Source organism: Condylura cristata, unplaced genomic scaffold, assembly GCF_000260355.1.
Source record: "Condylura cristata isolate star-nosed mole 26May11 unplaced genomic scaffold, ConCri1.0 scaffold00013, whole genome shotgun sequence".
Taxonomy (NCBI): Eukaryota; Metazoa; Chordata; class Mammalia; order Eulipotyphla; family Talpidae; genus Condylura; species Condylura cristata.
Genome location: NW_004567114.1, coordinates 19,114,995 through 19,127,851, shown reverse-complemented (window position 1 = coordinate 19,127,851; position 12,857 = coordinate 19,114,995). Strand labels below are relative to the sequence as shown.

Genomic DNA, 12,857 nt, shown 5'->3' with positions numbered 1-12,857 from the left:
AAGTTAACATCTGTAAAGGCCACAGGACAGTATAAGTGATGACTATTGTAAATAAGTCTAGATTCCCTGACTTTGATAGAAACTCCTAGAAAACACTAGTTTAAATGAAGACGAGGCTTACCGCCTTCTTGCATAAGTAAAATATAAAGGAGCCAGTCCAGGGGACACCAGACTTTTCTATCTTGCTGCTCTATCTTATTGCCCCATCTTCCTGAGCATGTTGCCTCATGGATCAGAATGGTTGCTCCTGTTCCAGCCATCATGTGCATATTCCAGCCAGAAGGAGACAAGAGGAAAACAAATTGTGTTTCTCTCTTCAAGGACATTTCCTGGAAATTGCACATGACACAGGCACTTCCTTTTTTGGCCAGAACTTGATCACATGATCATGCATAGTTACAGGTTACTATGGAACCAGCTAAAACTTGTGAAGAAGAGGAAAACTGATTTGGGGGGAAATCTTGGAGTTCTACTATGCAAAAGTTTAGACATATTCAAGCATTCATCCCCTTGCTCAGGTCTTGGGATAGAAACAGGATTTTCCTGGCACTCCCAGCCTCTCTGAGATTACAGTTCCTCATTACATTAAGCAGGCCTCTCTCCTCCCTGCCCTTCCTCACTCTCCTCCTGACCCTGGCCTTTCTCTTAGCGTTTCTCCTCCCATAATCAGGCCCAGGAAGGGCAGCTCCAACCTGCCAAAGCCTTGATCTCTAATGAACAGGGGCAGTGAGAGCAGAAGGCAGCTGCGGTCAGTGTCCCAAGCCATCTGCTCAACTCAACAGGCTTGAAATCTGGCCCTGGATGAAAGAGAAAGAGGAGACAGAAAGGGTGCACTTAAATTATTTTGCTTTGTAAGAAAATACTAAAAAAAAAAAAATTAACTGAAAATAAAGTAGCAGTCCTTTCATTCTAAACCCAGAGCTAATCATCATTAATATTTTGTATGTATCTTAAAGTTTTGACCTATTTGAAAATTTCCCCCTTAATTAAAATTTAGGCTCACATCTTCCTCCTGTTTTATAAGCACTGTTTAAAATTCAGCAACAGTAAAATACTCCTCCCATGGTGATGGATACATTTTCTTAACATCATTTTTAGTGGACACTTTGTATGTCCCCCTGACAGAAGGGACACCCACATGGCCTAGTGGGGTGCGCTAAAACTTGGTTTTGACTTTGCTTCTATTTAGAACATGCTTGTCATCTTTATCTTCAGCCTTGATCTTTAAAACAGAGATAGCAAGTTCAGACTTCAGTGTCATTTCTAGGGTCCCAGAACTGGAACATGACTCACAGTGTAAATAGCCTTTGCAGCCAAGAAGCTTGATGACCTTCATGACACACTCTTGACATATCACCCAATTTACTGTTAAAAATTTCTTTCAAATAACAATATCCTTCTAGACATGATTTGTAACTAATATTTTCCCTTATTTTCTGTTTGTCAAATTTCTATCAAAGATTATCAAATACTATCAAAGACTATTAAAGATTAAATGATTATGACTGCAAAAGTAAAATGCTGTATCACTTATGATAATTATACACACTATTCTTTCAAAATACAGTAATGGTCATTGTGAGTTTTCAAGTGTTTAAATATAGAAAGAAACATTGATAGCTAATACAAATATTAAGAAAGCAGGTCAGTCAGATACTTTTAGAAGATATCTTTTGAGGTAACAATAAGACATTAAAATGCTAATTGAAACAGAATAATAAGGATTCCACAAATGGAATCTTTGTGGAATTATCTGGGATATTAGCATTTGCAACTCTAAACAAAATAATCATTTAAATGTGCATTGAAGTCTTAGTTACTCTTATTCTATTTAGGTCACAGAGTCTTTTAAGAACCCTATTTGTAATTCTGTACGCCTTAGGCCTTAAAAAGATAAGCTAAAAGCAAAATGTCAACCAACCTCCCAATTTCAAGAGGAAGAAAACCTTTAAATTATATGTAACAATATCCACGGTGAATCATATTTGACCCAATATGGGAAAGAGTATAAAGAATCTGAAGAAAGGAAGAAATTATTAGAAAAGTGAGGATCCACCCCTGCACCATTATCAGTCAAAAACAAGCATTGATTTATTAACAATAACATGTTGGCTCAGAATACAGGAGCAAGTTAGCTACCGCAAGCCAAGGAAAGTATTGTTTTTATGCTATAAACATTAAACATCAACAAGGAACTTCATTAACAATGAAACTGTCATCCCAAACAATCTCTGATGGAAGTGTCGATGCCCTCCTTTGTCAAAGGCATTTGTTCACGAAGGTGATGCTAGACCATGGTGTAGACTCGAGCAGGACGTCTCTGTTCCCGCTTGGGCCACCTGGCCTCCTGCCAAAATGTGTATTGAATACATCTCTAACTTTAGATTATTTCCAATTTCTCACTATTATTAGCAACATTGCAATGAATGTTCTAGCACAAACAACTCTATGAGGCTCTATGATTATTTCCTTGGCTGAATTCCTAGAAGAGAGGGGCTGGGTCAGAAGACTCCCTAACTGCCAAACTCTCCCCCAGAAAGTTTGTCCCCACTTCCCTCCCAGAAGTGTGGTGGGGGGTTGGGGGGCGTGTGAGGGCTTGTACTCTAGTTCCTCGCCTGGTAGAGCACCTGCCTTTCGGCCTCCCCCAGTGATGGCAGTCAGAGGCTCGAGAGCAGCATCCGTGCCCTAGCGGATCCCATGATTCATGGTGGGGGCCAGAATGCATTTTGTTCACCTTATTTCTGTCATTGCTGTAGAGCCCATTGGTCCTGGCATTTTAGCCCTCTGAAGGAAACCGCACCAGTGTCTGACAGCACCAGGAGCAAGCCAAGACTGTCGAGTCCTCTACCACAGAAAGTCAGCAGCTGGCTGCCTGGGGGAGGCAGGAGGGATGGACCCAGGTCAGGGACTTCAAGCACATTATTCCACATCACTCTCAGCCTGCCCGGGGAGGGTGTCCACATCGTACAGGAGAGAAGCGGGAGGTGTAGGAAATGTTCATGACCTCACAGAGAGTAAGTAGTAGAGGATTCAAACAATCCAGGGTGGAATCACATACTTCGGTCCAGACAAAGGATGCTCAAGAAAAATGCCCAATACATTTCTCAAACGTCTTTAAGAGCCTACAGACTCAAGAAAGAAACAAGGAGACTTCAGAAAGCCCACCTCCCAGGAACAGAAACACTGGGAACCTGAGGCCTTGGGGCTAAGAATACATTGCCCCTGACCCTACGCATAACTTCAGGGGTGCTGCAGCCAGTTCCCAGAATCACAAAGACCTGGATTCCATCTGACTCATCACTTTCCCACTATGTGACCTTGAACAACTTAGTTAACCTCTTTGAGCCTCAAGATAAGCCATAAAATGTGGCTAGAGTAATTCTTCATCAGTGGTTGTGAGCATTGAGTGAGATCACACTCCAGCCCCTTTCTGCCTCAGAAACCAGCCCCGGTCTCATGATTTCCATTATGCGGGGCGATGCCCCAGGCGGAGTCTTCAAACATGTGGTCACACCTGCCTAGACCGAGCTTCTGCCAGCTGACTGCCTTGGTTTCTTCCTTCGGGCCTCACACAGCTGTCCTCTTCTCTAGGAAAGATTTTCATGCTCCCAAGTCCAGCTGACATAGTCCTTGGGCTACCACAACATGCCGAGTTTTAATGTCCTGTTTGTCCTTCCTTGAACTGTGAGCTCAGGAAGGGCAGAGACTGGGCTCCGCCCATCTTGTACCCACAGTGCTCAGCACGGAACTTGGTCCAGAGCAAAGGCTTGGACATGTGCAGAGTAGGAAGAAAGGTGAATGGACTCTCAGGGTCCTGGGTGGGAAATCCATGAGAGACTGACCTTTGCAGACCCTCTGTGTCAGGGACTCCAGGCAAGAAAGTGGGAAGGACTTGAGTTGCCTCTGAGGCATGGACCCCGCTTTTTTTCATTCTCATAGGGAAGAAGAGATGCAATAGCACTTCCTAGACAGTCTAGGCACGGTTGTTCATGTCTGCACTTTACAGTTCCAGAGGGGCATCATTTTCACACTAGAGTCATCGCAGATTTGTATGGCCAATGTGAGACTTTCCCAGTAGATGGCAGTAAAGCATCTTAAGACAAGGGCATTGTGCCATCTGTACCAATGTGCTGTTTGGATACCTGCAGTGTATCATGTATCTGTCAACAGGCCTCTGAGATGCTCAGAGGTTACTGGACACCCTTTCCCAGCCTTATCTCACTTTCTCTTTACTTCAGGGCTTCAGTACTATTCCCAGAGTCTCAGCAGGGCAGTGAGCTACTGAGCCAGAGAGCCCCAAGTGCATCCTCTGTTCAAAGGTGGTATTTGTGATCTGAAGCCCTTGTGTTCAAGTCCCAGCTTTTATGCTTCTTTTCTTTTCAAGGTTTTATTCAGTTATTTATGCACATAAGAACTGGGGTCCAGGCCCGAGGTGTGTGGGGGTGGTGGTGAGAGGATTCCCTAGAGACAGAGTAGGGAGCAGACCTGGCAGGTGTACTGAGATACACTTCTGAGGGGAGCAGCAGGCAGGACAGAAGAGGTCTGCTGTGCCATGTGGGTCAGCTCCCTGGCCGGGGATCGAACTCAGGCCATAGTGGTGATCGTGCTGAGACTTAACCCCTAGGCCATCAGGGAGGCCCTCCTTAGTGAGTGGTCATGGGCAAGACATTGCAGTTCTGGAACCTACCTTTTTTTTTTTTGGAAAGAGTGCAACCCTTGCCCTTAGGGTTGGGAGGAGCAAACACTTCCCTGAACATGACCCTAACTCTCTAGCTATAAAACATCTCTGCCCAGAAGGACCCTGTGTTAATAAAATGCAGGAGCTGCCCAGGTGAACTGGGTAGAATATGCTGCTCTACTGGGGGCGGAGGGTGCTGCAGACCCAGTGACTGCAGCTTTGTCACCCCTTCCCCGGCCCCCAGTGCTATATCCTCGGGGATCTCTTTCTTTGTCTCCACCACACTGCACCTCCCCTGGTGCTTTGTTTAGTCTCTGCTGCAAATGCCTCAGTACAGGACAGTCAACAAGTATTTAATGAGCATCTACTATGTTCTGGATGCTGTACTGAGCTTTATCCTCCAGTTGCTTATAGCCCTCGGACAATAAAGTTAGCACAGTCTTCTTGGCTTAGACTCAGCCCATTCCTCTGGGACCCCAAGCAGAAAGAGGCCATGCCTAGTTTTTCTATTTCTGGTTCTTAGGTCACTCGATAACCAGATACTGTCTTTGGTTCATATAACTCTACACACCTCTAAGGATGCATCTAAGAGAAACTGAGTGGGGTCTTCTTGCCCTTCTTATATTGGGGAAAGCTCAGCTGAGGGAAGCAGAGAAGAAACTCAGCACAGGTTTCATTTAGAATTTGGTTTGGCTGTGAAAAGACAAGAAGCCCACAGTGTGGTGGTTTGAATAAGGTCGACATAGACGGTGCTCTCATATCACTGAAGCCCAGAGACAGGCAGGCCAGACGTAACATGGCGTTGTACAGTGTTAAGAAGGACCAAAGCCCTTTCAGTACCTAACCTAGCACTCGGGTATGATCCTTACCCTCAGGGGGAAGGACTCTGGGCTGGCAGAGTCCTCCCCTGCATCGGAACTCAGGCTCCGACCATGTACTTTCCCCACCATTCAATAGTATGCTGCTTCCACATCACGCTCCAAAGTCATTGCTCAAGCTCCAGCCCTCAAGTCGTGTTTCCCAGCAGGAAGTAGGAAAGAAGACATGCCGTTTCCACCCAAGGACACTACCTGGAAATCACTCATGCCACTGAGCCGTCGGAAAAGTGATGATGTATTTTTTCTGTTTTTCAAGCAAAAATGCGTCATGATTTTTCCAACAACCTGATACTTCCAGTTATTTCCCATTGGATTGAACTTGGTCACATAACCATAGCTGATGCATGTTTAGAAGTCAGGCAATGAGTCTTTATTCAAGGTGGCCATGGGACTGTCTAAACTGGTGGGTCCAATTCCCAAGGGATACAAAGAGAATGGTGATTGAGGGCATCCCCGAAAATCCTCCACCACAGCTTGCCTAGGAACTACCATCTGCCTACAGGGGAAGCCTCTAACCGGCAGGCTCCTTGGCGTCAACTAAGCAGGACAACAATCCAACAACCATAAAACCACAAAGCAAGAGTGATACAGAGACAATATGGGGTAATTTCCTCTCTGCATATAAATGACATTTGCATTCCGCTGTAGTTGCCAACACAGTCAGTCCAGCCAGAACAGCCCCTCCCCACCCGAGACAAACCCCCTTTTGCACCAGCACCCCTCACACTCCCTTTCCAGAGCGGAATGTGGCTGAAGTGGAGGTGTGGGAGGAGTGTGGGGGAGGCCCAGCACCTCAGCTGCCACACAGCAGGGCACACAGCCACGGTTGCCTTGGTGAGTCTGACAAAGAGGTTTCCAGGCTGCGGTTTAATGTTATTATCCTGACCTGGGCCTTCTCTCTTACTTAGGAGGTGTGGTTTGGGGGATGAGACCCCCCTTCCCAACTTTTTCTCTCCTTCCATGGTTTTACAATACTTCCCCACTCCCTACCTCTTCGTGTAAGAAGGGGGTGGCCAGCCCTCAGATGCCCTGTGGTGTGGGCAAGGGGTCCACACTAACCCTGCCTTCCCTCACCCTCACACCAGCCCTGCGCCTTAGCTACCTCGCCCCGTCATCCCATTTGAGCCCCAGAGTCGCTGGCAGTTGGCTTTGGCCACAAGCTCATATGGGCACTGGAGCCGCCTCACCAATGCTAATTCTGTGACATGAGTTTCCCATCCCGGGTAGGATTCTAACTGTGGAGTTGGAGGCAGACTGCCTGATGGCAGAGGAAGACGCATTTGGGGCAAGAGACTGTTCATAGCAGTAGCTGTCCCTGCCAGCTTTTCAGGGACAAGTCTGGAGCAGGGGAGGAAACCTGAACCTGAAACCCAATGTTAACAGTCAGCCACATGTCTGGCCTGTGGCTGGGGAGGCGACTCATCATGGGCACCACGCCAGCCCGCCCTGCCCTTTCTGCCCCACACTCCCTAGGCAGCTACCCCCCCTCTGACCTCCCAGGACCCGGCTCCTCCCTCTCCAGCTCTCCAACCACGCACGTGCACACAGGCACATATGTACACACCCCTTGGTCCAAGTTCCTCTAGGGGCTACGCTCTTCCAGCTGAGTCTGTACCGTGAAGGCAGACAGATGCAGCGCTTGCTTTTACATAGCGGTCATGACTTTCAAGCAACATTGTCTCGTTTCCGGAAGGCCGTAGTTATAGGGATAGACAGAGGGGTGTGAAGCAGGCCCACAGCCCAGGTTTGGAGAGCACGGCCGACACGCCAGCTGTTCCTTGCACCCGAGCGAGTGCTCACACTGTAGCCCCGGCACACTGCTCCACACTCTGCTCTACTTTCTGTTTGTGCAAGTGCTGTCCAGGCTGCCCACAGAGCTGGCCTCCGAGGGTCTTCCTGCCTCTGAGCTGCCACCTTTGCCCAGCCTTACCCAGCGGCTGCTCACCTCCCCAGGGGCCCAGTATCCTATCACGCACGTGCGACAAGATTTACTTCATGTGTGCTCCTGGGTGACAGGGTCGTTGGCTCTGGGCACTGCTATCTCGGTTCTCAGTGAGCACCTGCCTGGGCCGTTAGCCGTGTGGGTGTGCACCACCGGCAGAAGTGACCCGCCTGTGGTTCGGCCTCTCGCACTCACACAACACTCAAAAGCACTGACCTCCCTGGGTGAGAGGAGATGAAACAAGCTTGCTGACACTGGATCCTGGGCCTGACCCTGGACCTGTGGGTGCAGTGAAAGAAGTCAGCTTCTGGGGGGAGAAGCGTGGAGTGGGGCGAAGGAGGGGTGGTGCTGCATGGGAGGGGACTGTCCAGCTTCTCTGCTCAAGGGCACCAAGGCTAGTGAAGTCCCCTTGTCCCCCAGAGAGGTCTCCTGTGCTTGTGGTGGGTCCCAGAGATCCAAGCCTGGGGCCAGGGGCCAGGATGGCCAGAGTGGGAAGCAGGCCTGCCTTCTTGCTGACTCATTCCCACTGGAATAGCCAAGGAGGGGAGCAGGACTGGAGAGAGAGAGTGTATGAGACAGAGAGGGGAAGCACATGAGCTCACATACACACCCCAAGCTCCCCCACACCCTCTACACACACATTCCACATATACCCTACACACACCCACACACACACTCTCCATATACACCCCACACACACTCTCCACACACATACGTCTCACCACACCCTCCCCCCACAATCCCCAGACACCCCCCGACTGCCACACACACCGGCACAACCCCCCCTCCCATATATATATACACCTGAATTACCCCAACCTGCCTATCTCAGGGGATGGAGGCTTTTTTGGCTCTGAGGTAGGGTTTCCATGTAACAGGCTTTGGGGGACTCATTCCTGTGTTGTGGGGATCAGAAATGAATGATCCTGGGCCTTCATGGCCATTACAGTCTGGGAGTTGAGAAGAAACTCATTTTCCAGAGCTGACAGGGTGCGGCCCCCCTGGGAAGAGGCAGCCAGTAAATGGCCAGGCTCTGGATGGGCTGGAGACTCAAGAGACTGGACAGAGGACCTCATGTTTCCTTCCATTAAAGGCACTTTGTGTAGTAGAACAACACTCCAGCACCTCACTGCTGTCTTCCACACACCCATCTATTCCCATGGGCCAGGCTGTGGAAAAGCCTAGATAAGACAGGATTCAAACAGGAGATGCTTTTGCTTTGTCTTTGCTCACAGCTTTCAACCAGGCCTGTCAAATCTCTTCTGCCCCAAACAATATTCCTGGCAGAATCCTAGTCTCTGATCACTTTCAATTATTAAAAATCCAGGTTAGTCTAGTTCAATTAGAAAGTTAAACATCATTAACCAATACAAGGGGATCCTGCCTTTCCACCGGGGCAAAGAAAAGCTTGGCCCGGCCCCTCCCCCCTCCCCCACTGAGAGCTTTCATCTCTGAGGTTCCAGGGACTGACACTGAGGTGGGACTAAGGGATGAGAGCTGGAGAGAGAGCAGACAGCTTTCTTCTCATGGCCAAGACTGCCTGTGACCGTAGTCTTCCAAGAAGCACTTGGGTTTTCTGGGGAAACAGTGCCTCTGGCAACAGTAGCCCTCTTTTCAGGCCCAAATTCCTTCAGTACCTCTCAGGGTTGACTTGACTCACAGGAACTCCCGCACCCCGGCCTGGCCACATGGAGCCCTGTAGACCTCCTCCCCTGCCCCACCCTTCCCATCCTCCTCCGACTCTTCCTCCAGATCTTGGAGCAGCTGGGACAGCCATCTGATAGACACTGAGAAATAGGATGCGGACCGCCCCCTCCCCCCTCAGGCCCCTGCCTCCCCTCAGAGACATCCCACTCCTGCGACTATCTAGTGCCCTCTTCTTGCAGGTGGTGGAGAAGAAGCCAGGGTACTCTGTCCTGCCCTGAGGGCACCCATGGCCCCTACCCACAGCTGGCCTAACTCTAACTGCTACCTTGACTTTTGTCATGCCTTTTGAGTAAAGAACCACTCCTTTTCATTTTTCACCACTCCCTGAAAATAAGGTAGCTGGTAGCTGGCCCTCCCTGGGACTGGCCGTCCTCACCCACCTGGGGAGAGGAGGGAGGGAGGGGAGAGCAGTTTCTGGGCCTGCGGTCTCCACAGTGACCCCCATATCTCCCTGCAGAGGGAAGGATGCCAGGCACCACACCTCTTTCTCTCTGGGTTCTATTCGTCAACACTCAGGCAATAGGACCCGAACTCATCAGCCCCCGGCTGGCATCACACTCACCCTTCCGCTGCTCACACATTAGCCACAGCATCAATCAGACAGGCTCAGATTGCATTTTGCCTTTTTTCTTTAACAACAATGAAGTCATGTTGTCCACATTGTTTTATAGTTTGCTTCTTTTCACTTAGCAGTACATACATATCTTCATGGTGAGACCACTCATCTGTAACCTGCCTTTCAGTGTGTTTCAGCTACACACTGCTGAGCAACAAGCCACTCCAAAAGCCAGTGGCTTAAAGCAGCAGTGACTCACTATTCCTCATTATTGTGCGGGTTGACCGGGCAGTTCCAACCATCCACTGAAAACACACCATCTAGGAAGAGAAAAGCTTATCTGCAGCTTTACCAGAGCCACTTCCTGCTTGCGTAACCTTGGCCAAATTCTTGAACTTCAGATTCCTCATCTGTAAAGTGATGCACAAGCGAGTAGTGATGTCACCCTCACCTGCAATCATCTGAAGGTTAAGTGAGAACTAGCATAATAGTTTCTACATTGTCATGCTGTCGTGAAGACTAAGTGTTAATAGGCAACAGAACAACAAACATCAGCTGTGACTATTACAGACTTGGGTGAGGGGAGTCAATAGGCTTTTCAGTCAGCACACGGAGGAAGGATTTCTGCTGGAAGAGAAAGATCCGAAAGGAGACAGTGAACAGAGCTGAGAGTGTTAAGTACGGCTCAGCCAAACAGGAAATGAAGGTGGGGAAAGCTGTCTCTCTGAGCGTGAAGGCCCTCGCTAGCCATATTTCCTGCACACTAATAATATGCTGGTAATGAAGTCAGGAGTAACATACACCGAGAAGTAGGTAGTTCCAGCTGAGAGGCACCCGACTCAGCAAATGATCCTTCGGCAGCCATAGACTGTCCCTCTGTCCCTCCGTGGTAGGGGTGTCTTCAGCTCTCAGGAAACAGAGAAGAGGCAGAGAACCAAGGAAGTGTAGTGGGGTGGTCCCTAGGAAAAGGGGAAGTTCCACATTCCCTGCCCCACCCAGAAGGAGGGTGGAGCTGAGCAGAGAAAAAGGAGAAAAGAGAAGGAGTGGGGTAGAAGAAAAGAAGGAAGCTGGATGGAGAACAAGAAGGAGACCTGAGGAAGCCACATGGAGCAGCAAGCATGTGAGGAAGAGACCGTGCTTGTTTCCTGACCCTGTAACAGTTAAGGCAGATGTGGGTGAGATACCTGTGTAGGGCGGTGACTATGGCAGTGTTTATATTGATTTTGATTTTGCTCTTTTCCTCCCAGACTTGTCTGGCCATTTCTGACCCTTTTCCATGGGTCCCGGCCAGAAGGTGCTTTAGTCTTATGGCGGCTTTCAGGCCTTGCTCTGGGCCAATCCCTTTTGGGTGGACTTTTGCCCACGAGGGGATAGGTAGCTTCAGGTGTTTGAGTTAGACATTACATTCTTTGTCTTCTGTATTGTATACTCACTGCATTAAAGTCCCTTTTCATTAAAGTTTTATATGTTTTGTCTTGATGCGGCAGATGGCAGAACCCACTTAGAACAGGCAGGTTTGGGGCTTCAGGGGTGCCCCTCTCTCCCTGTCCTGTAACAGAAGCAGCTTTCAAAAGCAGGAGAAACTATCAGGGGGATACACTCTAGACTCAGTTGGTTGTCTGCACCCCACATATCTTAATTCTTTCATTCTCTTCTCAGACTCTAGCATATAGAGAGTCATGTCTGTACTTTTCAGATTACATCATACTAAAAACAGACGAAAAGATTTAACAAAGCCACACACCAAAAAACCCTGTTCTCGCTACCAACTGAAGAAAGAAAATTTTGTCAATAGTTGAATTTTCCCTGGTACTTCCCACCACCTTCTCCGACCTTCTCAGAGGTAAGCACTGCTCTGAATCCTGGTGTTGACAATGCCTTGCATTCTTTTTTATTTTACAAGGACAGAAATAGATCAGATAGAAAGGATAGACTGCTTTTATAGAGATCTGAGTTCCAGCGAAGGGCCTTTGGGCTCCCTGGCAGGGCTGAGAGGTCCTACAGAGAAGCTGCAGGAGAACCAGAGAAGGGAAAACAGCTGAAAAAAGGAACAGACCTTCACCAGCCTGTCACAATATCAGCTGGATTAATATATGTATATAATTAGACTCCTGTGGAGGTTGAAAAAATGGCTGAAATTTTTCAAATTTCATGAAAAATACAAAGTCACAGATCCAAGAAGTGAGTTAGTGCCAAACACAAATGACAAGCACACCAAAGCACATATTTAAATTGCTGAAAACCGATGAGAAAGAAGGTTTTTTTCAAGGAGCCAGAGAAAGGAAAGCAATGTTACCTACAAGAAAGAAAATATTTTAAAAAATTTCCTATTTCTTATTAGAAATAATACAAGGTAGAAGATGATGGAATTAAATCTTTCACAAAGACAAAGAAAAGACCGTCAGATTAGAATACTGTACTCAGTGATGAAGCTGAGGGACTGCACTGTCAGCTGACTTGGATTACAAGAAAGGGTGAAGGCTTGAGGGAAATGACCTAAGACAGAAATTTAAATCGCCACAAAGAAGGAAATGGAGAGAAACAAATACTGGATGTGGTCAACGTTAAGATATTTCTCTTCATTTTTAAACTTATGTGAAAGATAAGTAACAGTTTAAAAAAAATAGCAGAATACGGTGGCATTTAAAATATATGCAGAAAGAAGCACAATGTATACAACAGGACCAGAAAGGGCAAGAGAATAAGGGAAGCCTTCTCGTTCTCATGTGGGGAGCTGCTGGCGTAAGGGGTGAAACTGTTATAATGTCATTTTAAAGTAGGCTGTGAGAAACCAAAGATGCGTAGCGTACAGTTTAGAGCAACTACTGAATGAAGAAGAGCAATGGCCAGCAGAGATGAATGGTCAATCCAAAACCAGGTAGGGGCCTCCCTGGTGGCTCAAGGGGTTAAAGGCTGCATTATGAAGCAGTCCACAGCCACTGCTGCACAAGTTCCATCCCTGGGCAGGGAGCTGACCTACATGGCACAGCAGACCTCTCCTGTCTCATTCACTGCTTCCCTCAGCAGTGTAGCTCAGTCTATCTGCTTGTTCTACTCCCCACTCTGTCTCTGGTGATTCCTCCCCACCTCCCCCCA

General features: G+C 48.1%; 2 long non-coding RNA genes across 2 annotated transcripts in view; one reads left to right on the top strand and one right to left on the bottom strand.

Moving 5' to 3' along the window:
* Window positions 1-733: 733 nt before the first annotated feature.
* The window catches only part of LOC105853588, a 23,890-nt gene continuing 11,766 nt past the window's right edge, over window positions 734-12,857 (bottom strand). The window contains exon 3 of the long non-coding RNA XR_001145410.1: window positions 734-797. This is a non-coding gene — a long non-coding RNA (uncharacterized LOC105853588). The remainder of the gene's footprint in view (window positions 798-12,857) is intronic.
* LOC105853589 overlaps window positions 10,843-12,857 on the top strand; it is a 4,869-nt gene continuing 2,854 nt past the window's right edge. The window contains exons 1-2 of the long non-coding RNA XR_001145411.1: window positions 10,843-10,881; window positions 11,421-11,604. This is a non-coding gene — a long non-coding RNA (uncharacterized LOC105853589). The remainder of the gene's footprint in view (window positions 10,882-11,420; window positions 11,605-12,857) is intronic.